This window comes from Schistocerca nitens, chromosome 1, assembly GCF_023898315.1.
Source record: "Schistocerca nitens isolate TAMUIC-IGC-003100 chromosome 1, iqSchNite1.1, whole genome shotgun sequence".
Classification (NCBI taxonomy): Eukaryota; Metazoa; Arthropoda; class Insecta; order Orthoptera; family Acrididae; genus Schistocerca; species Schistocerca nitens.
The window spans coordinates 317,277,738-317,302,154 of NC_064614.1; positions in this window are offsets into that span (position 1 = coordinate 317,277,738).

Genomic DNA, 24,417 nt, shown 5'->3' on the forward strand with positions numbered 1-24,417 from the left:
GAGCGAAGTTGCGCAATGGTTAGCACCCATAACCGGCAATCCTGATTTAGGTTTTCCGTGATTTGCCTAAATCGCTTCAGGCAAATGCTGGGATGGTTCCTCTGAAAGTTCACGGCCGGCTTCCGTCCCCATAATTTACCAACGCGATGGGACCGATGACCTCACTGTTTTGGTCCCCTCGCCCAAATCAGCCAACAAACCTTCATTCCTGTAGATACCATCCAACGGCCCCTTTATTTATACTCACAACCTACATATCATTGGAAACGTGTTGTCTCATCACATGAATTACGTGGGGGAAATATTATTCTATGGTCCACATTTATCTAGACTTCTATGGGGCCTTCAGTAGTAATCGTAGGTACCATGACAGCTGTGTGCTATGTGAACATGATAAGGATGGCCTGCATCCCTTCATGCTTGATACCCACCCCAATAGAATCATATTCCACCATAACTGCCCTAGTCACAAGGGCAGAATCGTGCTGCAATGGTTAGTGGAACAGAAGAGTGAACTCGCGTTGATGCCTTGCCCACCAGTTTCCCCTAATCTGAATCCGATGGAACATATTTGAAACATTTTCGAGCAACGTATCAGCGCTCAGTAACTATCGTGCCGCTACTTACGGAAATTGCGTCACTCCAGAAAATTACCGAGGTATTTTGGAGTCCATGCGACGTAAAATCGCTGTTGTATTGCGTTCCAAATGATCAATGTATAGGTATATTCGTCGAATTTACTGGGAGCACCTTATATATATATATATATATATATATATATATATATATATATATATATATATATATCATTGTCGTTTAACGTCAGCTGTTAACAAAAGCCATTTTTGTATCGTTTTCACAACTGTCAGGAGTCTTCTTTCAAAGCAAGGTCCGCCGCAACTTCTGGGCCCCTGCTGAAGTACGCAGTTCTACCATTTTGCTTCCCAAATAACTATGCAGGAAGAGGTTCGTGTCACAACTGAAAGAACTAAAACTGTCCTGTTACCTTACTAACATGAATCAACTGTTCAATCTGCTAAAATGGTGTCTGTGTCTATGATTTGCTAAATACGACAGCTGAAATTGCAAGCAATCTCGATTCGAAGAACGCGACCAATATGATGGTATCAAAATTAGCTTACATAAGCTTACGCTGGATGCTGCTGAATGCCCTCACTATATCCTAGAATATGTGCGTGACCCATTTAGTGATATTTGGACTAACCATTGCCTACATTACACAGTGTGGTCCAGTTTCGTTAGAACTGATTGCGTGAAATTTCAAACTGCAATGCCATCTCGTGGCGAGTTGCGGCATTACGATCGTTGAAGTTTCAAAAATAGCCATGTAGAAGCTCAAAGCCTGCTTCACCGCAGTTGGCGTCCTGACCACCAGTGTATGTATGTGCCTAACACCTGTTGAAAAATAGGGTGCATCCGTGAAGTAACATCAAGTTTGTTGAGTCCTCCGTCGTTTGTGGCTCGACTCAAATACCAAGAGGTAGGGTTCGTAGTCATTCCTCTACGACTACGTCCACGTCAACAAAGTGCTGTGGGAGTTTTTGGCCAGCAAATGAAAGCCGGCCGATGTGGCCGAGCTGTTCTAGGCTCTACACTCTGGAACCGCGCGACAGCTACGGTCGCAGGTTCAAATCCTGCCTCGCTCATGGATGCTTGTGATGTCTTTAGGTTACTTAGGTTTAAGTAGTTCTAAGTTCTAGGGGACTGATGACCTTAGAAGTTAAGTTCCATAGTGCTCAGAGCCATTTGAACCATTTTTTTTTTTTTTTTTTTTTTTTACTGGGACATACCATGCAGAATCGATGTACTGCCCGATTTAAAAGCTTAAACTGGTGTCAAATGCTTCAAATTCCATGCGGAAGACTACTATTAAAATTCTGTGTAGTAATTCTGTGTAGTTTCCTCTAGACCTTTAAGTTTATAATAATGAGCGAATGGCATTGGTGGCCGGGAGACCCCGCGCGGGGCAGTTCGGCCGCCGCTCCACAAGTTCTTTAACGCCACTACGGCGACTTGCAAGTGAATGAGGATGAAATGATGATGAAACACACACAACATCCAGTCATCTCGAGTCAGAGAAAATCCCCTACCCCGCCGGGAATAGAACCCGGGACCGCGTGCGCGGGAAGCGAGAACGCTATAGCAAGACCACGAGCCGCGGACGACTTTTCAGGTTTTACAGTTATCTACGGTCATTCTAGGCGGCGTGTACAATAAGTTGGAATCTTATTTCGGTCACATGCCAACAGCTAACACTCTTAAGCAACTGCAGATGCATACTTGATGTAGAGTGTCTAAAACACTTGTGACATGGTTAATGTACGCTACGGCTATGGATCGAAGCTTAATCAGAAATGTTCAATCAAGCAAAGAGCAAAAACGATGCGAAATAGTCGCCTTTATCCCTGAGTGCTTGCAGAAGATACGAGCGAACACACTCGGTGTGCAACGGCCCCAGTGACACGTGTCGCTTGAGAAGTTGCTCGACGCGCCGACTGCCAATTTACATAAAATTATTCGCCGTGAGCCATAAATTAGTGCGGCGTGGCGCATGCGCGGGGCTCGGCCTTACGGGCTTGGGGCTGAGGGCGACGCCTGCGCCGCATAGCGCGCGGCGCCGATAATTTTCGACTGGGGAGCAATTGAGCGGAACTCCTGAGACCGTAATATCTGGTTATAAACAACTTTATGGACAGGCCATTGTTCAGCTGCCAAGAGTCCCGTTCCAGAATTTATGTCCGGTATAAATAGAGTCATCAACGAGTTTAAGCATTCCTCGACTGGCACAAAGAATTCATATTAAGTTACGCTCGAGATGACAAGGATGACGTGGTTATAACATCAGATAATTTGTGACAAACTTTAGTAATTGAGTTTCCTGAAGTTCGTCAAAGACCATAACATCTAGTACAGCGGATAATACGCATCAGTAAGCGCTCTGTTACAGCAGTGATGATTAAACATTACTCAAAGTGCTATCAGTCAGCACATCACCTCAACCCAGGACAAATAACGCCATGTCGCAGAATAAGTAATAATAATAAATAATAAGGAGAGAGCTGGAAAGGTATTCCTTTTGAGATCGTTGTATACGAGCATATGTCTCGAACTTAATAAAATTACGAAACTTAGTCTCCAATAACATCTGTGGTTTTCCTGTAAAGTGAAGGGCTTCGTTTTAGTTCTTAAGTTGTTTTCTATGGCCTATCCCATGCTGAAATAAATTTTAATTCATCAACATTATGTCTATAACAGAATGACTACCTCTATCCCAGCCAACATGGATTGCAAAAGCATCAGTCATGCGACACTGAAATCTTACTTTTCTCGTATTGTCATCTTAAGAGACATGGATCAAGGCAGACAGTTATATGTAATAGTTCTTGACTTCCCAAAACCATTTGACCCAGTATACGAAACTACGACATGGGGCAGCAAACTGTACTTTTTTACTAGACTGAGGATTTCCTGGCAGGATGGACGCACATTATCTTGGGGATATGTCCCTGGGAAGTGTGTTGCGAGTCTTGGTCTTGCTTTTTATGTTGTAAATAATGGTATGTGCAAATTTTTGCAGGAAAATAGGTCAGTTTGGCTACCTCCATTAATCTAACCTCCTTCCCTCCCCACCTTCCCTCTCATCCCCTCCCCCATCTGGAAATTGGGTGAAAAAGGACTCAGTCCGTAGTGCTGGGCTGTTGGATAGGATGATTGTAAGTCTTCATTTTACAAGCATTGCTCCCTTCCCATCGCATCCCCCATCTTGAAATTGGGGGTAAAAGGACTCAGTTCGTGCTGGGATCCCAGATAGGATGGATATAAGTATGCATTGCTTATCGAAAGAATTTGAGTTGTCATAGACAGTAGCTTCATCTGGAGTTTTCACCATGAGGTGTGGAGTCCAACTGAACTAGTTCACAGCGCCACCACCACCACCAGAGGCCGCTGTTGGTTCTGCTCCTGTTGCCTCACATGAAATAATTACAGTCTGGGGAAAAAATAGCGCGAAAGGGAGTCAGTCTGTGCTGGGATTCCCAAGAGAACGGTCGTAATTGTTTACTGTGTTCAATGGTTGAGATGTCTGTGCTAGAGAAGGAGGAATTTAATGGGTATATTAGTTGTAACTATGCATCTGAGGACTGTGTTAATAGCAATGATATTTGATGAAGATGAATACGCTTCATGAAATAATGAAGATGCAGCAGGGTGGGACTAAGTTACACTTCACAGCTCATGTTCATTAATGCGTGTGCAGATCATTCGATAAAAGTCCAGTTAGTTTTCCAAAGCACAAGAGGCAAGACTTCCAATCACTTCATCGAACATATCCATGTGCACAATTAAGAAAATTCTGGTGGTGAGCAGGGGTGGTATTAATAAGTGTACTGCAAGCAAGCATACAGTTGAGGACTGTATCCATAACCTCTTACACAATGAGTGGTAAGTAAAGATAACGGATGAGCGTGTGGTGACTACATTTCAACAAATAATAGCAATGCAGTAAGATGGCACGAAGATGCGTTTCAGTACTCACACAGATAGATGCTTGTGTGGGAACTGCCTACCTTTTTTGAAATTGCCTAACACCTCACATCAGCTTTGGCCTATTCCACAATGAACCACATGTGTTCAGCTTGAGGTTTGGAGACCAACAGCCTAGTTCACAACACTTTCACCAGAGGGCACTCTCGGACCCACTCTCCATCCCCTCCGGTCATGTAGTCAAAAATGGCGGTAGAGGAAAAATTGGGTGGGAACCAATAGGAACCCTGAATCCAGTCACATGATAGGCTTCTGACAGTAGGATGGCATTATCCTGTGACGTCTTCAGAGGGGATATTGGGCAGGCTCAGCAGCTCTGCAGTCTCAGTCTCACTCAGCCAGCAGCAGCAGAGGAAGTAGAGGAAGAAGAAGAAGAACCATAAAGCATCAGCAGCTGTCGAGATCCAGCACAGCCCTGCAGAACATTAAGAAACGGAGAAGTAAGTATGCCACATCACACCTTTGTCTGTATTTAACATTATTATTATTATTATCTGTTGTTTCCATGGCTTGATTCGTACGTAACGCTTCCTCCTCTTTGTTCAGCAGTAGCTTCAACACATCGAAACCTGCAGGGGCGAGCACCAACATGTCGACCTCTGCCGAGTCCGGACCTGCAGCAACCCCAGCTGCCATCTTGTTGAGACCTGCACCGACCTCTGGACTGCGGCAGCAACAACCTCCAGCATGTCTGAAGCGTCCATGTGGGGTCCCACTTGCTGGAGCAGGACAAGTTGCTGTTATTGTCTGTCTCACTCATCAGTTTGTGTGACGACGATGCGTATTCTGCTCCCAACATATTGAAAGCTGTTTATTGTCCTAAGCAACAGCAAGATGAGGGACAGTATTGGTCACTGACACGCAACCCATCCCAGCAGAACATCCCTGTGCTAATGCAAAGAGAGATTGCAGATGCTGCGATAATAGGGTATCAAGTGTATCCATGCTTTTGAGCTGTACATACAATTGAACTCATAGCAGAACGAAAGTTGTAAATGTGGGTATAGAAGCACATCAGGACTGGGGCTTGCCTGTGAGAATAGAAACTGAAAATGTATCGAAGGCTGTTAAAGTGCCTGTTTCTAATTTCGGCGAAATTGTCGTGCAGAGCGGTGCATCAATCAGCAGATGACCACAGAGTGTTATCCCACTTGTACCCCATCCCCCCCCCCCCCTGTAGACACTCGTCTTACCGGTGTAGCACTCTCTATTATAACAGTGTATGATGATTCTGCACTATGTGTGAAATCAGGTGACAAGAGGTTTTAACTATGGCATGCCTCAGTTATGAACCTATACAGTGTGAATACTGCACTATGCCTTGCATTGGAGAGACTGAGTCGTTGGTTGCTGAGCATAGACTCTCATACAATGATGCATGCATAGTGCACATGTCGATGATCTGGAGCAGTACCTTTCTCTGTGCATGAAAGCAGAGAGAAAATAGAAACAGGTTAATTGAGTATATGAAAAAAAGAGAACTGTGAGTTACACATTGATTTGAAGGAGATATGCATGGAATTTATTTCATATCAAAAAGCTTTGTTTGGGAATTACTGTACAAGTGTGAAGCAGAAGATAAAGAAAGAGTCTGATGATTTTTTAAAAATACTGCACCTTATATATGATATTTAAATAATAATCTCAAACAGGGTTTGCGTTTTATTTGATAACTCTCTCGTTATAGTTCAAGTATTACACCTATTAATATCAGTATATTCAATGCTACACCTGTAATCACGGAGTAGCAGACAGTTGCCTCAAACACCTCCTGAACAATTCATCGACAAAATAAATGATGAAGTGGTTTTTCAAGGGTAAAATATGTAGCTGAATTCTCTGTGTAGCCATTATAGCTCAGTTGGTTAAGTGATGGAGCTATAGTGGTTACAGTGGCTGTTACAAGTGTATCTTTACGTATATGCTCACTACTTGTTACTACCTGACGTATGGCCGGGTGGCTGAAATATACTTTTCACAACGACAACATTGCTGATTGTTCCCGTGAAAATGCAAAAGAACACTTGAAGAAGAAGAAGAAGAAGAAAAGTGGAATACTCCTTCTTGATAATACACAAGCAATTATTGTAGGTCCATCCAATTGTGGCCAGACAAATGTCCTCATGAAGCTGCTAACACATGTAGATGGAATCAGATTTGAACATGTTTGTACATTTTCAAATACACTGTTTTATCCAAAGTATCAGCTATTATAGGACATATTCCTCGGTCTAGAAGGTGTTACATACACGACATTGAGTGAAAGCGGTGTTACCCCCCACCTGAAAAAAGTAAAGTCAAACACTGTGTTCACATTTGACGATGTTGCTGTGGAAAACCAAGACCATGTTCGAAAATATTTCTGTTTTGGTCTTTATATGAGTGTTGATGTATTTTATCCAAGCCAAAAATATTCCAGAATTCCGAAACGCTTGCTTAGGGATAATGCAAACGTCAATATAGCCTTCAGAGAAGACCATCTGAATTTAAACCCACTTATCACGCACGTGTATTAACTGGCATGTCATTCAATGATTTTCTTAAGATATGTGCTGATTGCTGGAATCATTCACAGTATGGGTTTCTCGTTATTGATAAAATGGAATGATGGTAGGCACAGGTGAAACTTGCAAGAGTTTCTGTATATACAGCCGGGTAAGAGAGGTGAGTATGTCAGTATACGCTACACCATAGACAAATTCGCGTGCATGTCTAGCTCTCAAGCCGAGAGAATGGGTGTTCATAGACAGAACATTCGCTTCTAGATGGTCGCGAAAATTCAGGTTGGAGGCATATGCTTGGAGCTAGAGACGTATTACCAGACTCTTCTCAGAATGATCAATGCATTAAATTAGTTAGTTAATAAAATAGGTAAGAAAATAACCGACTTAACTGAAGAGGTCGAGGCTATTGAGGGGAAGATAGATGTAGATGTCCTTGTTGTTGAGAAGGGGCAGCAGGCAAATAATAAGACGAACAAGGGTGGTTATACAAAGCCTCACGCTGTAGAGATTCTGATTAGTATACAACGAGATGTCAACGAAGCAGAAAGTCATTCAGGCGCAGAAAGCCATTCCAGAGAGATTGTGGTTGATAAGGTTAGGGCATATGAATCGACAGCAAACACAAAGAGAGACCTTTAAGCCAGTTACAGTTAGTTAGGTTTAAGTGGTTCTACGTTCTAGGGGACTGATGACCACAGATGTTAAGTCCCATAGTGCTCAGAGCCATTTGAACCTTGTTTCGACTTAGGTCTTTCAGTGCTCTGTCAAATTCTTCACACAGTATCATATCTCCCATTTCATCTTCATCTACATCCTCTTCAATTTCTATAATATTGCCCTCAAGTATATCGCCCTTCTATGACCCTCTATACACTCCTTCCACCTTTCTACTTTTCCTTCTTTGCTTAGAACTGGTTTTCCATCTGAGCTCTTGATATTCACAGACGTGGTTCTCTTTTCTCCAAAGGTCTCTTTAATTTTCCTGTAGGCCTTATCTGTCTTACTTCTAGTGACATATGGCTCTACATCCTTCCATTTGTCCTCTACCCATATCGGCTTAGCCATTTTGCACTTCCTGTCGATATCATTTTTGAGACGTTTGTATTCCTTTTCGCTTGCTTCATTTACTGCATTTTTATATTTTCTTCTTTCATCAATTAAATTCAGTATCTCTTTTGTTACACCAAGGATTTCTTCTAGCCCTTGTCTTTTTACCTACTTGACCCCCTGCTGCCTTCACTATTCCATCTCTCAAAACTACTCGTACTTCTTCTACTGTATTTATTGGCCCTCTTCTTGTCAATCGTTGCCTAATGCTCTATCTGAAACTCTCTACAACCTCTGGTTCTTTCAGTTTATCCAGGTCCCACCTCATTAAATTCCTACCTTTCTACAGTTTATTCAGTTTTATTCTCAGTTTATAACCAATAAATTGTGGTCAGAGTCCATATCTGCCCCTGGAAATGTCTTACAATTTAAAACATGGTTCCTAAATCGCTGTCTTACAATTGTATAATCTGTCTGAAATTTTCGCCTCCAGGCCTCGTCCTCTCATTCGACCTTCTTTCATGAATCTAAAACCAAGTGTTAGCTATGATTAGGGTATGCTATGTGCAAAATTCTACCTTTGTCGCAGTTACCTTCTTTGTAATTATGTTTTTCCTTTGAACTTCTGTTATTGCCCTTTTTAGGGGTGCCCATTCCTTCTCCAACTGTATTGTCTATTGAGCTATTCCTTATTGCAGTGTCTCTAGCCTTAGAGAACTTATGTGTATGTCATTCCTTAGTACATCTGTATCCTACTTCTTTGCATATTGATTCTTCTTGATTAATCTCTTAAACTTCAGCTACTCTTCATCACTACTACATTGTGATATGAGTCTATATCTGCTCGTGGGTATGGCTTACGATCCAGTATCTGATTTTGATGATGCAAGCTAACTGAAATCTATAATGAAATTTTCACTCTGCAGTGGAGTGTGTGCTGATATGAAATTTCCCAGTAGATTAAAACTGTATGCAGGACTGAGACTCGAACTCGGGACCATCACCTTTTGCAGGCAAGTGCTCTACAAATTGAGCTACCCAAGAACGCCTCACAACCCATCTTCATAGCTTCAATTGCATCACTACCTCATCTTCTAAATTTCACAGAAGCTCCTTTTCTATTCCTTCCCCTACAGCTGCAGTCCAGTCTCCCATGACTATTACATTTTCATCTATCACCTCTATGACAACTCAAAGTGTTTAAATAATCAATGTGCACTTATGTCCATCCTATCCAGCAGCCCTGCACAGACTGAGTCCTTTTCCCACTAACTTCCAGATGGGTTGGGGAGGGAAGCAATGTATGTGAAGTAAAGACTTACATCCAACCCATCCAACAGCCCAGCATAGACTGATTAATCCTCCCATTAATTTTCTGATGGGTGAGGTGAGGGGAGGGATAGCCCAATTGATCTCTTTCTCCGCCAATATTTTAACAAATTGCGCTATGACGTCAGTGCGACATTGCCACATCTAAGTCCGCCATCTTGGGTACGCCATTTTGAATGAATCTGGAAACAATGCAGAGTGGAACACAACTCTCTTTGTTCCACTACTGTTGCACAGGGTGTCCGGTTTATACAGATAATAACATAAAATGTAATGACTTGAGAAGTCGTTCAGATATTTATTTATGATATGTTTCTACAAGTACGATAACTTAAAATGTTTATTAACGCAAATAATACACTTCCAGATTAGTGGCGCGACTGGCTTTTAATGAGGATTCCACTCTCTCCTAGCGTTTTGCATCACTGCAGACGCAACATTTACGATAGCAGCACTTATTCGATGGCGCAGATGTGGTAGATCACGAACTGGTGTCTCGTACACTTGTCCCTTTATAAACCTCCACAGTATATTGGTGTAATGTCTGAGCTTATAGGGGGCCAAACAGTCGATTGACTACCTGTCTTGCACACTGGACTCGCATTCGGGAGGACGACGGTTCAATCCCGTCTCCAACCATACTGATTTAGGTTTTCCGTGATTTCCCTAAATCGTTTCAGGCAAATGCCGGGATGCTTCCTTTGCAAGGGCACGGCCGATTTCCTTCCCAATCCTTCCCTAACCCCGAGCTTGCGCTCCGTCTCTAATGACCTCGTTGTCGACGGGACGTTAAACACTAACCACCTACCTACTACCTCTCTTAGTCGAACGATATGGAAACTCATGACTCAAGAAATCCATTGCAATGTTCGCAAAATGGCACGACGCACCATCTTGTTGAAAGATCACGTCACGAGTAAGTTGTGGCGCAGCATACAGCTCCAACATGTCCGCATACGTTGTAGCATTATCAGTAGGCTCTGCGAAAAAGAATGAGCACGTCTGTAAACCTCTCCTTGAAGAATCCACATCAAACATTCAGTTTCGGAGAGTCACGTTCACACTCTACCGCAACGTGTGTGTATGTGTGTGTGGAGGGGAGAGACGAACGTTCTGTTCCCCATATGCCGCAACTGTGCGTGTTTACAGTGCTGGAAATGCGGAATGTAGCCTCGCCCGAGAAACATACGAAATCGAGGAATGCCTCGTTTCCATCCATTTTTGCCAGAATTGTCTCAGGGAATGTCTTTCATCACGGCCTGTCCTGAGGTTTGGTTTTGTGACGAAGCTACAGTTGTTCTCCCGTTGGTGCAACCTCTTATGGGCGTCATTATGCACTAACGAAAGAGTTAAGTGTAGCTGCCTACTTGCTCGTCAGATTGACTTACGAAGACTCAGAATGGAAGGATGTACGGATTAATTCAACAGCAGCCTCTGGAACTGCGTGTTTGGCACGATGGTCCAGTAGCGAAAGCAAACTCCCAATTTCCCGAAGACGCTTCTCCAACGTCTTCATTGTTACGTAACTGGGATCATCGTAAGTAAGTAAAATAAAGTCATATGGCTTGATTGGCTTGGAGACCGAGAAGGAATGTTCAGCAGCCTAATAGGAAATGTTTTCCCTACCCTCCCCTTGTCGGCCAAATACTGGCAATGAAAATTTCACCCAGCAGAAGGATTCGAACAGGCTTATCTCTGAGTCGAGCACCACCACACAGGCGTGCGTTACCGTAATTTACATCTACATGGATACTCTGCAAAACACATTTGACTGCCTGGCAGAGGGTACATCGAACCACCTTCACAATTCTCTAATACTCCAATTTCGTACATCGCGTGGAAGGAATGGACACCTACATCTTTCCGTAGGAGCTCTGATTTCCCTTATTTTATCGCGGCGATCGTTCTTCCCTATGTATGTTAGTGTCAATAAAATATTTTCGCATTCGGAGGAGAAAGCTGGTGCTTGGAATTTCGTAAGAAGATTCCGTTGCAACGAATAACGCCTTTCTTTTAATGATGTCCAGCCCCAATCCTGTATCATTTCTGTACACTTTCTCCCATATTTCGCGATAATACGAAACGTGCTGCCTTTATTTGAACTTTTTCGATGTACTCCGTCAGTCCTATCTGGTAAGTATCTCACACTGTGCAGCAGTATTCTAAAAGAGAACGGACAAGCGTAGTAGGGTAGGCACTCTCCTTAGTAGGTCTGTTACATTTTCTAAGTGTCCTGCCAATAAACTCAGTCTTTTGTTAGCCTTGCCCACAACATTTTCTATGTGTCCTTCCAATTTAAGTTGTTCGTAATTGTAATACCTACGTATTTAGTTGAATTTATGGATTTTAGATTAGACTGATTTATCGTGTAACCGAAGTTTAACGAGTTCGTTTTACCACTCATGTGGATGACCTCACACTTTTCATTATTTAGGGTCAACTGCCACCTTTCGCACCATTCAGATATCTTTTCTAAATAGTTTTGCAATTTGTCTTGATCTTCCAACGACTTTATTAGTCGATAAACGACTGCGGCATCTGCAAACAACCTAAGACGGCAGCTTATATTGTCTCCCAAATCGTTTACATAAATAAGGAAAAGCAAAGGGCCTATAACACTATCTTGGGGAACGCCAGAAATCACTTCTGTTTTATTCGATGACTTTCCGTCAATTACTACGAACTGTGACCACTCTGACAGGAAATCACAAATCCAGTCACATAACTGAGACGATATTCCATAATTTCACTACGAGCCGCTTCTGTGGTACCGTGTCAAAAGCCTTCCGGAAATCCAGAAATACGGAATCGATCTGAAATCCCTTGTCAATAGCACTCAACACTTCATGTGAATAAAGAGCTAGTTGTGTTTCACGGAAAAGATGTTTTCTAAACTGTTGTCAATAGACCGTTTTCTTTGAGGTAATTCATAATGTTCGAACACAATATATGTTCCAAAATCCTGCTGCATATCGACGTTAACCATATGGGCCTGTAATTTAGTGGATTCTTCCTACTACCTTTCTTGAATATTGGTGTCACCTGTGCAACTTTCCAGTCTTTGGGACGGATCTTTTCTAGTGAACGGTTGTATATGATTGTTAAGTATGGAGCTAATGCATCAGCTTACTCCGAAAGGAACCTAATTGGTATACACTCTGAAGCAGAAGACTTGCTTTTATTAAGTGATTTAAGTTGCTTTACTGCTCCGAGGAAATTTACTTCTACGTTACTCTAGTTGGCAGCTGTTGTCGATTCCAATTCTGGAATATTTACTTCGTTTTCTTTTGTGGAGGCATTTCGGAAGGCTGTATTTTGTTACTCTGCTTTGGCAGCAATGTCTTCGATAGTATCTCAATTGCTATCGCGCAGAGAAGGCATTGATTTTTTTCTTGTCGCTAACATACTTCACATACCAACAGAATCTCTTTGCATTTTCTGCCAGGTTTGGAGACAAAGTTTCGTTGTGGAAACGGTTCTAAGCACCTCACACTAAAGTCCGCGCTAAATTTCGTTCTGTAAAAGATCCCCAATCTCGGGCATTTTGCATCTGTTTAAATTTGGCACGTTAGTTTCGTCGTTTCTGCAACAGCGTTCTGACCCGTTTTGTGTACCAAGCAGGATCAGCTCCGTCGTTTTTTAATTTATTTGGTATAAATTTCTCAATTGCTGCCAAGTGAATTTTTATCTGCTTTTTTGTATAGGTATATTTTGCGCTTATTTTTCGAGGATTTGGAGATTACAATATTCAATCTCGCTACGTCAACTATATGTTCACCAATTCCGGAATCGGTCTTGATGCCCGTTATTAACTCAGGATTATTTGTTGCTAACATATCAAATGTGTTTTCAAAACCGTTTACTGTTAGAGTCGTCTCTTGAACTAACGCAATAATTTTCAGAGAATGCGTTTAGCACAATTTCGGATGATATTTTATGCGTAACTCCGGAACTGAACATGTATTTTCGCCAACATATCGAGAGTAAATTAAAATCACCACCAACTATTATCGTACGAGTCGGAAACGTGTTTGAAATCAAACTCAAGTTTTCTTTGAACCCTTCAGCAACTGTATCATCTGAATTGCGAGGTCGGTAAAAGGATCAAATCATTAATTTATTCCGGTTGCCAACAATGACCTCTGCCCATACTAACTCACAGGAAGTATCTACTTCAATTTCGCGACAAGTTAAACTACATCTGACAGCAACCAACACGCCACCGCCAACCGTGTTTAGCCTATCATTTCGGAACACCGTTAGGTTCTTCGCAAAAATTTCGGCTGAGCTTACATCCGGCTTTAGCCAGCTTTCAATACCTTTAAAAGTTGAGCATCAGTGATTTTTATTAGCGCTTGGAGCTCTGGTACTTTCCCAACACAGCTACGACAATTAACAACTGTTATATCAATGGTTCTTGTATCTACTTTCATCCTGTGTTCAGCCTTGCACCCTTTGTGACTGAAGACCTTCTGTTTTCCCGAGAACCTCTAACCTAAAAAAACCGCCCAGCCCACGCCACACTGCTTCTGCTACCCGTGTGGCCGCCTCCTGCGTATACTGGACATCTGACCTATTAAGCGGAACCCTAAATCCAACCACCCTTTGGCGCAAGTGGAGGAATCTGCAGCCTACACGGTCGCAGAACCGTCTCAGCCTCTGATTCAGACCCTCCACTCGGCTCTGTACCAGAGGTGCGCAATCGGTCTTGTCGACTATGCTGCAAATGGTCAGCTCTGCTTTCATCTTACAAGCAAGACTGGCAGCCTTTACCACTTCTGTTAGCCGCTCGAAACCAGGGAGAATCTCTTCTGATCCAAAGTGACACACATCATTGGTACCGACGTGAGCAACCCTGTGCTCTTCATGGCATCCGGGAGGACGCTTTCCACACCTGGAATGACTCCATCCGGTATGGACACGGATTGCACATTGGTTTCCTTACCCTTCTTGTCAGCCAAGTCCCTAAGGGAGCTCCCAACTACCAGTAATCCCACCCTCTGTAATTGCCCGGATCTTGCAGGCTGAATGGTTTCCTCTGAAACAGGACGGGCTAGAGTATTTGGCTCAGTGACAGTGTCAGCCGCAGACAACACCTGGAAACTGTTTGTCAGACAAACTGCGGAGGCCGTATGTGCGGCCGCCTGGGAAGGCTTTCGCCGCCTGCTTCGCCTCGGGGCGCCCTCCCACTCGACCACAGGTGAGGGGTCAGCCTCAGTGCGAGCAGTAACTGTGTTGGCCACCGGTGAAGACCGATCGGAGGGCTCTGACGTGCTGGGCGTCCGTGGGATCCCCACGGCCTGCCCACAACACTGGTGCCCATCCACTGCAGCCTCAAGCTGCGTAACCGAAGCCATTACAGCCTGAAGCTGAGATCAAAGTGTCACCAACTCGGATCGCATCGGCACACAACAATCGCAGTCCCTGTCCATACTAAAGACCGTGAAAAACTAAACTATGCAGATAAACGGACTATCGGCACGTGCTGCGCAACTCTATTGTAGGCCCTGACGAAAACGCAGGAACAGTGTCTAATAATACGCAGATATTCAAAAACCTAACTACCGAAGAACTCAGGTGTAACTAAATAATTCGGTTAAACGTTAGGTGGAAATTTTATACATCGACCACTGCCTCTCAGCCCGGAAGTTCTAAATGAAGACAACACCGGCCGTGAAAGCCTTCATTACATGATTAAATAATTCTCCCCTGATTATGAACTTGTAATAATGTCACAAAATCTGTTTACTTTCCAACGCAAACGAAAACGTGAGAACTGTGGCTATTAGATATTAAATTTACACGCAGAAACTCAAGAAACTGAACTATTAAAGCACATAGATCATATGATAAAATTCGCCCCTGGTTAGGAACTCGTAAAAGTCACAAAAGCGGTTACTGCCGTCTTGCTGCGTCTGTCTCGGTCGGCTACTACTGTCTGACACACATAAATATAAACTGCTTCGTTCAGCACAAAACAGTATCGGACCACGCCCCTCTTCTTGGGCGCGGTCCTCGCCAATACCGTTATACCTCACGTTGGTGTTGGGTACGTCTTCATGTATGGTCGTAGATCCTTTCCCCTGTCCTGGTTCTTTCTTGTGCAGAATACTTTCATGCAATAATTACGTTATCTTATCTGGTACAGCCCAATTGGGTGGCACTCTCTAAAAAATTAGCTTAATACGTTCGATACCTCGGACTTGGCATAATTAGTGAGTGATGTTCGTGTAGTAAGGCCCAAAATTCTAGCACTTTCTTACTGACCTCTCGGAAAAGGCAAAGTACAGACTGTTCCCAAACACAGGTCACTGCGTTGGTCTTCGTTCGGGGAAACTATGTAATTTCTTGGAGATATGGCATCGGTAGTTCTATTACTTGCGGCACCACCCGAAGGAGGAAGGCGATCATTTTTCGGACCAAACACATACAGCCGCGGAAGATCCGCATATTAGGCAATGTTCGTCTGAGTCTGTGAAATTGCACTGTGGGCGAAGTGGCGTGTCTGTCATGTGAATTCCAATGGTTCAAATGGCTCTGAGCACTTTGGCACTTAACATCTGAGGTCATCAGTCCCCTAGAACTTAGTACTGCTTAAATGTAACTAGCCTAAGGACATCACACACATCCATGCCCGAGGCAGGATTCGAACCTGCGACCGTAATAGTCGCGCGGTTCCGTACTGAAGCGCCTAGAACCGCTCGGCCACAGCGGCCGGCTCATGTGAATTGTATGTAACCTGGAACGAGTACATAATTCCCATATAATATCTGACACAACAGCATGTGCGTCCCCGTATGAAGGTTTACGTGATGCACTGTATGCCATACCACTTACCATGTCACAGTTTGCTGTCGCCTTTCTACGGCATTACTCGGCCGTCCTCAAGTTAACATGCGACATATATCACGTGCCGTTGACATCCTTGAAGTCGGTATGCCCATAACTGTGTTCCACAAAAAAAAAAAGATTTGTATGTGGGCAAGTGATGATGAGATAAGAACCACGGCTACCGATCCTAGCCGAGAAGATGGTGCAAGTTCGTCTATCAAGATGCCCGTCAGTCTTACGTAACTAGCCACTGTTGGGTTGCGGACGTGGACTAGCCTAAGACCGTCTCGAGTGCTAGGAAGGGTGAGGCTTTTGTATCGGACCTTAATAAGCAGCCCTGTGCTCACAAAGTATCGTAATCGCCCGAGGATTCGGCGCGCCAAAGCCACCAGCGTAGGAAGAACCAGGGCTAGGAGGGGGATGCGAGAAGCTAGGTAACTGTTGGCAAAGGTGACCCGTTGCGCCTTGTCTAGAGCCCTTAACCCGTGACTTCTAAGAATCGCACGAATTGTTTGCAGAAGATGCCTGTAGCTGAGTGTCGCCGTGCGCCGAACGTGTTTAGTGAAGATAATTCTCAAGAATTTCATCTTTTCTGTCGACTGTAATGGTGCTACACTTCCCACCGTGAGTCCTCTTCCGATGTTCATCGCTCCCGACTTTGCCACGTTCGTGCGTCTTCCCGTAGCCATACCACAAAAAATGATCCAATGCACAGCCGTTCTTGCTTCGTCGTCCGACCGTGCTAAAAATACTAGGTCACCCACGTATGTTCCTCATATAAACTTGTGGTGTCCTTTCCTTGGAGTCGGTTCCGGAGCCCTCAGAGCAGCGGCTCGAGAGTATGTCGACAGCGAACACCCCTGTCTGACCTATCGTGAGATAGCGATGGACCCCACCATCCGTCCGCTGATGAAGACTCTGAATGAGGCGCCGTGGAGTATTCGCATCACCACGGTGACAAAACTCTGTGGAAACTTCCACAAGTTAGACGTGGCTCACCCTGTCAAAGGCGCCATAGAAATCTATCGATACCAGTGCCCCTCGGAGACGACATGCTGTGTCCAGTGCGATCACATGGCGGTAATCGCTGAATGGTGTTTGTATGTTACTATCCCCTCCTAGCCGGGTTTGGTCGAGGGATATCACTTGGCGTAGTACGCGTGTAAAACTTGTTGCAAGTATCCTGGTGCAGATCTTGTAATCACAATTAAGAATGGTCAGAGGCCGGTAGGCCTATATCCTGTACTTAGATGGTTTATGTATATTGACGATAATTCCTTCCACAAAGGCGGGTGGAAGAGCACACTGGGAGACATCAATTCGCGGTATATGTCCATTGCGGAGTAATGAGATCTTTAAATGTACGATAAAACTCTAACGGAAACCAGTCGGGCCCCGACAATGTGTTCGACACTCCCTTATCGAGCGCTTCTATTACGTCGTCATCTGTGACTTCGCCCGTTAACGCTAGCTCGGGCGTCGCGTCGAGGTACGCGGATGGCATTCATAGGACATCACTGAAGGATCTGTCATCGGGTCGAGCTTCTCAACAGAGTTGACCGTACTGTTCCACAAAAGGCGTTGGCAATGTCTTTCAGAGTTGTCCAACGGTGACCATCCGGGAGTAGGACCGTCTGTATTAAGGTTCTGCGGCTACGTTGTTTTTCTCTGATAATGTGATAGATTGACAGCGATTCTCCACGGACTGGTTCAAAGGCCCTTGCGCGGACTGCGACACCGGGCGTCGCGTTATGGAAATTATTTGGGACTGCGCTCTTCTTATAACAGCACTCATGTCCTGTGAAGGCGCTTGAACAGGAAGTTCGCGGAGCATTGTGAAATGAAATTCCGTCGTAAGGCGCCTCCACGTCATCTACTCCCTTCCGTATGCAAACAAAGCTCGACGGAATGCAGGCTTAATGCATTCAAGCCATCATTGCAACGTCGTCGGATGTGTCGGGAGGTATAGTTCACATATGTGCCAAGTGTCTTCGATTAAGCGTCTGCACTCAGTTTCCCTGAGGAGTACTGAATTCAGTTTTCGAACACCGCGATTCCTCCAAACCCGTTGACGACGTAGGGAAATCGCATATATGTATGTTATGTGATTTGAAAAGACGACCAGCCACAATTCCGCATCGAAGATCGTAGATTTGAGACGACGTGTTACGTAAATTAGATCTAGACGTCTTGCACTGACTGGTGGCATAGGTATAGCGGCGTCAGTCGCCATGTATCGTCTCCCATGTACTCTATCAATTACCGCAGCTCCTGGCATGAATTATAGGGTGGGTGCTGATACTTTAGTCCGAACACGCAGTTGAAGGAGCCTCCAAAAAAAGACATGTTCATACCGGCCTAAGAATTGTGGCGCAACTCCTCCGCGTAAAATCGGGATCTATCGCGCCTTCTGTTGAATCCTGACGGTGCGTAGATGTTAACGATCCGTACTCCTAGCACTGTGAGCGCCAGTCCTCGCGCTGAGGACAGGTACTCCACATCCTCGGCTACTATGCCTTCCCGTGAAGCTATCGCTGTTCCGCTGCCGCCGTCTGTAGTTGGTGTAATGTTTGCATTGTACTCACATAGATCGGGGAATCTCTAGCCTCATACTTCCTGCAGAAGGACGACAACGTCTGACGCACGTAGCATGACTCGTAATAATTGCAATTTGCCCATTGTTCTAATTGTATTAATGTTAACATTGTGGCTGCGTCGTCGATCTGTGAATCAATATCGGTTTCATCGGCCCAGTTCCTGCGCTGGAGGTCCATTCTCCTCGTGCTTCTCCCGCCGGGTTGTTCGAAGACAGAGGTGTTCCTGCGGGGATGGAGGGACTCCTACCGGCCGATCTCCGTCCGCTGGGTCTTTGTTGAAACTCCTGTCTCGCGTGATTCGCGTATGGGAGGAAGAACCTCCCGTTGCGCATCCGAAGTCACTGTGTTGGCGTTACACACAACTCCGTCTGGCGTTGAGTGCATTAAGCATGTGTCCGATGGCGCTAGCCGTCATTTCTTATGGCGATTCGACGATCGTTGTTTGCGCGTGTCCGCCTCCGTGGCCGAGCGCGGAAGTGACTCCCGGCGGTCAGGGACGAAAGTAGCTGTCGGCACAACCCTAGGATCCATTTCCACCCTCCTACCGTTCCTTTCCCATTAGGTTAACGCCGTCGCCGTCGCCGAGATGGCAGACGTGTGCGCCGTACCTTCACAGGAGGCGGTCTCTACTACAATTGGTTGCTAAACTGCCAGGATGGTGGAGTTGGTCATCCTTTTGGATGGAATCTGTTCGAAACGCGTCCACATTCGTTGGTGTATGCGATGTACGCGTGGAAGTAGGCACGTGACAGCCAGTATGAACTTCCCCAGTCCACCGCTGCAGGCATTCTAATCGGACGTGCTCTTCTTTCCCGCATCCTGAGCATGTTTTGGGTTGTCCATCGTAGATGACTAGTGCTTTGCATCCACGAATGAACAAGTATGAGGGTACACGTTGTGTCAGTTCTATTCTGGTTTGTCGCACCCCATTGAGAATGGGGTAGGTCGTGAAATTGGACCATTTTTCCTCCACATGGTTAAGCACTCTTCCATCTGGGCGCAGGGCATTTATCACCAAGTGGACGGAACCTCGAAAGGAAGTTCGAAGATGCATGTGTTTCATAATGCCAGTCCTGTACGATCAATAGTTACCTCTCCAACATATCCATGGGAGTGACGAAATTTGAGTCTATGTTTAGCATTTCGAATGATTTTGTCACACACTGCATCATTGATCAGTTTGATGTAGACGACACTGTTCACTATGGTTCTTGCGGCTTCCCCCCGTGGAGGTTCGAGTCCTCACTCGGGCATGGGTGTGTGTGTTGCCATTACCGTAAGTTAGTTTAATTAATGTGTAAGCCTAAGGACCGATGAACTCAGCTGTTTGGTCCCATAGTCCTTACCATAAATTTCCAATTCTTTTTTGTTCACTATGGGGGGAGGTGTATTCCAATAAGTTCCTTATAATCAAGTTTAATCTCGTCTCGTAGGAACCTTTCAATTTCATAAGCTTCCGGTTACGCATATTCATTCGAAAAACAAATCTAGATAGTCGACTTTCGGTATGCATGCGCCATTCTTTATTGGTGGCTTCGAAACATGGGAGTACGTCGGATAGGCAAACAACCGCGCTCGCCCGAACTTCCCCGACAGGGACGTAAACACACGTACGACCCGCAGCACCGCCGAAGGCAGACTGTTCGGTTACGGTAGGTCGCAATCTACATTCAAACCGAAAACGATGTTTTATCAACGACAACAAAAATGGTTCTAATGGCTCTGAGAGCTATGGGACTTAACATCCGAGGTCGTCAATCTCCTAGAACTTAGATCTACTTAAACCTAACTAATCTAAGGACATCACACACATCCATATCCGAGGCAGTTTTCGAACCTGCGACCGTAGCGGTCCCGCGGTTCAAGACTGAAGCGCCTAGAGCCGCTCGGCCACACTGGCCGGCGATGTTTTATCAGTGTAACAGATTGTACCTACGAGAAAGAAAGTACACAGAATATCGTCTGCTGTATAGTCCACATGGCTACTGACGCGAGTTTACGTGGACAAAGTAGTTACATGCATGCGCACACGGTATCCACTCCGGCAAGCAAACACAGATAACGTTTTGAACCACCATGTTCTAGAAGCTAGCCGCCAATAAATATCTCAATTATGTCTCAAGTTACTACATTTTATGTTATGTAACTTGGACACCCCGTATATTAGAGACCTGAATGACCGTAAAAATAGTAACCTCATACTTCATTTTACAGATGAAGCGTTTATTTACAACGAAGTACTTTCTGGGAAAAACTGTACAAATATCCATTTCTTGGTAAGATTTTGAAGTTGTGCAAATATTCGCAAATAACCTAACTGACCAGAAATTGAGAACTGTGCATGTGGCAAAACGCAGAAATGTAGTGTCCCATACTTACATTATCAATGAGTTACAACTGGAATCAATCAACTAATATAAATACTTGTTTGTGAAACTTTGTGGGGGATAGGATACGGCACGCTCCGATAGCATAAGTCATAGGTAAAGTAGGTGGGGAACTTCGATTCATTGGCATTACACTGGGAAAATGCAGTGTGTCACAGATACATTCTGCCCGTGCTCCCTAAGCGAATTGAACGGGAAAAATTCCAAGTACAGCGAGCTACCTATTACTCGGGTTAATGCGGACCCGAGACTGCACGGATAATGGAAATGCGCGGATACTGCAAAATAAACATGATTTTGCCGGAAACTGCCATTTGAAAGACTACTGTTTTATGACACGTCATTCGCGAGACACAAAGGTTTAGACTTTATCAACATTTAGCTCCTAGAGAATGGGATAGACAATTACATCATCTAATCAAAAGTATCTGGACACCTATTATTGGATGTTAGTAAGGGGACTGTAGACCCTTCGTCTTTCTAACGGCTTGAACTCTGCTAGGGACACTTTCATTGTAGTGGCTGTCCATGAAGAAATGGCAGCCTATATATATATATATATATATATATATATATATATATATATATATATATATATATATATATATATATATATTTTTTTTTTTTTTTTTTTTTCGGAGTCAAAACCAGAGATGGTAATAATGTTTGAGCCGGCCGCTGTGACCGGGAGGTTCCGTCCGCTGCTGCTACGGTCGCAGGTTCGAATCCTGCCTCGGGCATGGATGTACTTAGGTCTAGGAGACTGATGGCTTCATATGTTAAGTCCCATACTGATTAGAGCCATTTATTTCAAACAATAATGTTGGGCGCTGGGGTCTGGAGCAAAGTCGATGTTTTAACTTTTCCCACAGGTATTCTATTGGTTCCAGGTTTGGACTCTTGGCAGATAATTCCATTTCAGGAATGTTATTATCAACAAAATATTTCCTCCCACTTGCTGCTTTACGATAGGGTGGACTGACAGACCAACAATCATCATCTGGGAACTGTTCTTCTAGTGTATCAGCACATAAAGCTGTGAAATGTATTCATATCTATCCATATTTAGCGTTATCTTGTGGGAAATAAGGAGACCATACCCCAACCACGTAAAAGATCAAATACCTTAACAACACCTACGCGCATTCCAATGTTAGCATTGTACATGCTGGCAGGTAGCGTCCTCGAGGCATTCACCAAACCCAAATCCTTCCATTGGATTGACACAGATCAGAGCGTGAGTCATCAACCAAATGTCTCGTCTCCAGTCATCCACGGTCCACTAGCGTCGTTCTTTACACCTCCTCAAGCATCGCTTAGGACTGACTACAGAGATGTGTGACTTATGAGGAGCGGCTCGACCACTGTATTCCATTCCTTTTAATTTCCTACCATCAGTCACTGTGCTACCTCGACTGCTAGTAGCACTATGGAGCTCACAAGTGATTCCTTACGCTTACTTCATGCGGATTTTTACAGGCGTCCTCTGCAGTACTCGATTGTCCCTCTCTGTCGGTACATGAGGCCTGCCTGATCTTGGTTTAGCTGTGGTTGTCCTGTCGCATTTTTATTTCAGATCCCTGTCACCAACAGTCGATCTTGGGAGCTTTCGAAGCGTTGAAATTCTACTCAGTTGACATCCAATGACAAGTCTACAGTCTAAGTCGCTGAGCTCTCCTGACCGACCAGCTGTGCTGTTACTGCTTCCTTGATGACAACAGGATACAGCCCCCTTTCTTTTAGCCTTGCGAGTCTGCCTCTCGAGACATCTAGTGGTCAGTTTCGCATTATGTAGTGTTCTCCAGATACTTTTCCTTAGGTAGTGTATATAGACAGGAAATCGACCGTAAACATCTTATAATGGTTTACAGGAGGATAAAATGAGAAGCAACGGAAAATATTTGAAGGATGTCCGACAGGTCGGACTGGGCACTGAATGATCTTCCAGTGGTAATGCGTAGTAGTGGAATGGTTCAAATGGCTCTGAGCACTATGGGACTTAACAGCTATGGTCATCAGTCCCCTAGAACTTAGAACTACTTAAACCTAACTAACCTAAGGACATCACACAACACCCAGCCATCACGAGGCAGGGAAAATCCCTGACCCCGCCGGGAATCGAACCCGGGAACCCGGGCGTGGGAAGCGAGAACGCTACCGCACGACCACGAGATGCGGGCGCGTAGTAGTGGATTCTAAATATCAGTTTCAGTTATAACAGAACGCTTCTGGCTTCGTTTTTTCTTTTTTCGAAAGTTGACAAACTGTGCACAGATTACAAGCACCCCGATGATAGGTAACTGGCTGTATGTTGTAAAGCCACGAGTGTATAGGCGAGTTATTCATACACCTATGGCTGGTACTGAGGGGAGGTGAATTTGCTTGTGCTGCTGAGGACTACCTATGTGGCTCCAGCGCCAAGGGTTCGGCGAGTCCGGTACAGGGCAGCTAGGCGCAGAGAGACGTAGCGTCGCCGGAAATGGGTAAATCCTAAAGTTGGGAATTTGGGCGGCTGTGGCTCACATGTCAGGAGAAAATGCTCGAAGAAATGGCGGAGTGTCAGAGAAGTTGAAAAAGGGCTTCCTACAGTTCTGTGAGATTCGACAATCACTCACTGCCAAATATTAATGCAAACCTGAATACATCTCTGTTGTCATAAAAATGAGGTGTATCCAATGACACAACAATGTTTTAAATATCATCAAAACTAGAGACGGTAATACTTCACAGTGTGAGAGGCTCCATGCCCTCTTTTGCATGTCGCCTTTCATTATCATCAATTTTGTTAACGTTTTATATCATTGCACAGTGTTAACACGCCGAATAAGGTTATTGTGATGAGAATATTTGTACTGAGAGCCAAAAAAGTTTCACTTGATTCATATGCATATTGCGCTACTTCCCAGGGTAGCCTGTGCTTGGGGAGCACCGGAGGACGTGGCACACTGCGTTTCTGGTTGGGGTTGCACTTCTGCGAATACTCAGAGGGTCGCACATCAATGGGCTTAAGCGCCTAGCGGAACGACTGATGTCGGTCAAGTTTCGCCTATTGTATGCAGGACAAAACGACCTGCAAGACGTATGAGTGTCACCGCAGTTTATGTGTTCACCGTTCAGGCGCGTCAGGAACGAAGACTGCTGGCACCGACTGACTGCATT